Raw genomic sequence first — 5,201 nt, forward strand, 5'->3', positions numbered from 1 at the left:
CATGAGAGGAGTAGCTTTAGTTAAAAGGCATTTTTACATTTTGGTTTTACTAGAAAAAGACAGTTTTCATACACAAAACAATATTCATTCTCATTTTTCTTCATTTTGACCTTCATCTATGTAATACTGAAGACATATGGAAATCAAAATAAATAAAATGTTGTTACAGCTTTGTTTTTTAATTGGTGGCTACACACTTCTGCTTTTTCAGAATCCTGTAGCACAAAGTGACAAATCAGATAAACGGCTTTATTAGGCTGATTTCAGCAACAGAGTCAACTGGTCCCCAAGATATTTCAGAGGGACGTGAAACTGTCAGAATTGGGTTCCAACGCACAGACAAAGGTAACTTCTATTTACAAGTAATAAGTTACAGCAATTCCCTCTTCGTGGTATTTGCCTTTTCTATTAGAGAGAAATCCTATGAATGACAAGGAGAACTAGACCAGTTGAAATAGCATCTTCCTTAACAGCACAACTAGTTCTGATAAACCACACACACACACACACACACACACACACACACACAATGTTAGTCCAGAAAATGAATGCTACTTTTATGTTGCCTCAAAAAGTTACAACTCAACATTTTAGAAAGGATATAAAAAGGTGAAGTGGACATATTGTTCTCTAGACACTAAGTATGATATCTGGTATGGAATAAGAATTCACTAAGTATTTGCTGACTAAATAAATAATTGAATGATCAAATATATTCTACTCTTAAAATTAGCAAAAGAATAGATTAACCTTGTATTTTTCCTCCACATCTTATGTATGTTTTTGCCAAGTTCACATCCAATTTTGGGGCTGCACTAACTGAGGCTTAATTTCTAAGTAAAAACATTAGTGATAAAACCTGTCATACTAGTTTTGCTTATCTCTAGTTTCATATTACAAAATTAGACATTTTTACTCCCTCCTATTGATTTCCAAGGCAATTTCAATTGTGACAGAGATGTCTGAAGATGTATGCTAGTTTTTGAAAATGACACTCACATAGAATAGGAAGGAGCTTTAGGTTCACAATTATGTGGATTTCTAGAGGAATATAAACAAGAGAATGGAAAAGAATAGAGCAGACATGGCCCGTGAAAAGGCAAATTATTCACAGACATGCCCATATCACAAACTGGTATGATGACATGATTCTTTTAAAGACTTATCCTTTTGTCTGTAATTCTAAATGTAGGAATCTATCATATAGAAATTCAGAGATGTGGAAAAAGATTTGTATGTGAAAAAGTTCACCTCTGCCATATGTAAACTGCCAAAACATTAGAAACACTATCAAATGTCCAACAAGAGGGAATTTGTAGAAGATATTATTGTGCACCCAAGCTATGGAAAACTATATAGTTATTAAAATTCATATCCTTGAAGAATAATGCCATAGATAAGTGTCATATACAAGAATGAGGTTCATTTAATCAGATATGACCAGACACTTTGAGGGAACTAAGGTTGATTTTATAGAGCCAAAGTTTACAAAGTCTTCCAGAAAACTGGCCTGGTATCTGGTTCACAGACTGAGCCTTACAGGTGGTGAGATGGGTCACTTCCTGGCAGGCCAGACCTTGGTGACATTGAGAAGAGAGGAAAGTACCCACATTTATAGTAAAGCAGGTGAACCCTCGTGGAGAGAGTGTCTTGGCTTGGGGAGGAGCAGAAATATGAAAGACTGATCTGTTTACCTGATCCAAGCAAAGGCTTCCTTACCTAAGTTATTGTGTCTGTCTGCATGAGACCAAACTTATTTTCCACTAATTAGTGAGTGGCAGCTCCTGAGGAAGATGAAGCCTGTTATAGATTATAAAATAGCTGCCTTTTATTTACACAGTTGAATTGTAGGGTGAGTAAAAAAGTTCTGACTACGTTAATTAGCTACAATAACAATAAAAATTAAATATCTCTAGACCTTAATAAAAAGTATTGTTCATATACATATGTTTATGTGTATTTTTACATATATACAAATACATTTACAGATATACATATATTCTCCCTCTAAAAATATTTGTTCCTGAAATATTTGTTTCATCTGAACAGGGCAGAAGTTCCTGTTCGGCGCTTGTCAAATCTTTTTCCATTAAAAACTCAATAATGAGCCATTGCATTTCTTCATACATTATTCTGAAATTATATACAGGCCAGTGATTTTTTTTCTGCTGGAGACAGTAGTTGAATTTGCCCTCCCAGCTTAGCTGCCTTATTAGCTGTGTCTGACGTGTTGCAAGTAGTCAACAAACATTACCTGTTATTTTTCTGTGACTGAACCCCTCTGGAACGGGGAAGTAGAAGTCTAGGGGTTGTCTGGTGGTTTCAGCTGTCCTCGCTCTTGAACAGGTATGCTGACACACTCCTTATTACCTTCTCCTTCCTTTTCTCTAGAATCACCTGATTTCAGAGCTGAAGAGCATTAGGTAGCCCCACTTGTAAATTCCATTTCCAAGATGCCCAACAAGTAATTATCCAGCCTCAGCTTGAACAGCAAAGTGACAGGAAGTTTACTATATCCCACACAGCCCTTCATCTTCGGCCAACTTTAACAATTAGGAAATACATTTAAGTTGAATCCATCTCCTCGAATAAGTATTCTATAACCCTAGTTCTAGTTCTCAGGACCATGTTGAGAAAATGTGCTCCTCTGCCACATGAGAGCCCTTTAAACATCTTTCACAGGCTTCCCTGGTGGCGCAGTGGTTGAGAGTCCGCCTACCGATGCAGTGGACACGGGTTCGTGCCCTGGTCCGGGAAGATCCCACATGCCGCAGAGTGGCTGGGCCCGTGAGCCATGGCCGCTGGGCCTGCGTGTCCGGAGCCTGTGCTCCGCAACGGGAGAGGCCACAACAGTGAGAGGCCCGCGTACCGCAAAAAAAAAAAAAAAAAAAAAAACATCTCTCAGGAAGGCTGTCAGGTCTCCACTGAGGCTTCTCCGCCCAGACCTGGACAACTGTTCTTCCTATGATGTGGGTTCACCTTCCTCCACCATGTTGATTGCTTTCTTGTAAACACACTCGTTTATCCATCTCTTTCTAAAAGTGGCTCTGGACCATGGGCTCTGATGGCAGTACGACAGCTGTAGTCAGACCAACACAACAGTAAGCAGGTGTGACCACCTCCCTTTTGCTAGAAACTGAAGATCTGTTAATTTAGCCCAAGTTCAGACGAATTTGGGGCTATTATATTTACAGACTTGATTTGGACCTCTGTTCCCCTAAATTCTACAAGTCATATTTCCCCCCCACATTATATATTGCTGTACAATTCTGTGTAGGACTCTTTATTTAATCCTATTGTGTTTCTTTCTTTCTTTTAGATTTGAATTTTATTTCAGTCTGCTAAGAGATAATGCATTTTCTATCCCTCCAAATATTGTTCTATTTGCATGTCTTCTATATGTCTACCTGCTGCATTAATAATGCAAATGTTGAAGAGAAATTGGCGCAGGAAAGAGGGCTTCAGGTTGACATTGATCTATTATTTAGCAACCTTCGAGAAAAGCTGTTTATCCAGTTACAAATCCTCCCAAAGACACCACAGTCTACTATTAATGTCTCCTTTATGATAACAAGACCGTCGTCAAGAGATACTGTCAAATATCTTGTTGAAATACAGACGCATAGTATCTACTACATTCCTCTTCTCTACTAAGTCAAAAAGACAAAGGAGGAGAGTTGACTCACCAGTTCTCAGTAATTATTATTATTTTTCCTGAGGATTTTCAGACCATCCTATTCGTTCATTCAAAAATATGTATTCAGTGTCTGCTATATTCCAGGCACATTTCTAGACACAAGGCAATAGGATCCATGCACCAAAGAGTTTACTGTCTTTAAATAATGCATTCTAGACTTTTCCCAAGAAACAACACCAATAACTCCCCTCCCTTCAAAGGTTTAGCAGAGAGTCAAGCACACAGCAGGTCCTCAATAAATATTTGTCTTATTGAATTTAATACTTATTATAAGCAATATCTATTAAGTGCCTACCTGTGACATGCATTAAGCTAAGTATGTTAAATATTTTATGTCATGCAATTTCTATGACACACTTCCCCCCATTTTACAGATGAGGAAACTGAGGAACACAATGGTTAGGTTATTTGTCCAAGCCTGTACATCTAGTGAGTGGAAGAGATGTAGATACAAACCCAGTCATTTGACATTAGAGGTCACACAGCTTGACCCCTGTACTGTAACTCATGACTCAGCTACTCTGATGGAATTAATACAAAAGTGTCTCATTTTATAATCCAAATATTCATAAGCCTCAGAAAAAATTTTTTAAAAGAGTTTAAGCAAATAACTAGCAAACCTATCAAACAACTCTAGTGGAAATATAAATATTTTAGGTAGATTTTCATTTCAAAACAAGGTATTCCCATAAAAATAACAAAGTGTAGAATTATGATATTTTATGACAATAATATAACATTCTCAGCACAAAGCAGTGTTAGGATTTCCTCGTCCACATTACTGCTATTTCATAGAAATCATTTCATTTTAGACGTAGAATGTTCCTTAGAAGTTATCTATTCATGTAAGAGCCAGATGGGTGATGGTCTCAAATAAATTCTAAGGACTTTCCAACCTCAAGACTATGATTTAATTTCCAGAAGTTAATTTCCAATTCTACTGAGATCGTTTTTTTTCCATCTGACTTAAAAGAATTTAAAGGAATTCTTTCAATCTGAATAATAAGCATCCATCTTCTGTTATAAGTGATTTAAAAACACCTTGATAAAAATTTAATTATTCACAAAAATCATTTAATTTTTTTCTCAGAAACCAGGGCTAGCTAAGACATTCCGCAGTGTCTATGCTGACACTTTCTATGAGCATATTCATTCTTGATCTCTTTTTCTCATGATACTATTTGTTACTAAGCTTAATAACTATGCAATTGAGTTAATATTCTGTAAATGAATGAAACAACCCTGGCTTTATTCTGTAATTAAAAAGGCCCTAGACAGGTGATCAATGGTAAAGAAAGTAATGAGAAGCTATCACAATACGTGTTTCCATCTCTTCAAAATATTCCCAATACTAGACTACTGAAGCGAGTTGGTGAGGAACAGGTAAAATATTTCATAATCTCTCACCTTTTGGAATTATCATCTTGTCATTCTTATCCAGGACCTTGCCTTCCTAAATCAGAGGAAGTGTCTTGGAGCCAATGTGTTCCTCTGTGTATCTAAA

Source organism: Aethalodelphis obliquidens, unplaced genomic scaffold (assembly GCF_003676395.1).
Source record: "Aethalodelphis obliquidens isolate GAN/ISIS:26980383/991018 unplaced genomic scaffold, ASM367639v1 scaffold5, whole genome shotgun sequence".
Lineage (NCBI taxonomy): Eukaryota > Metazoa > Chordata > Mammalia > Artiodactyla > Delphinidae > Aethalodelphis > Aethalodelphis obliquidens.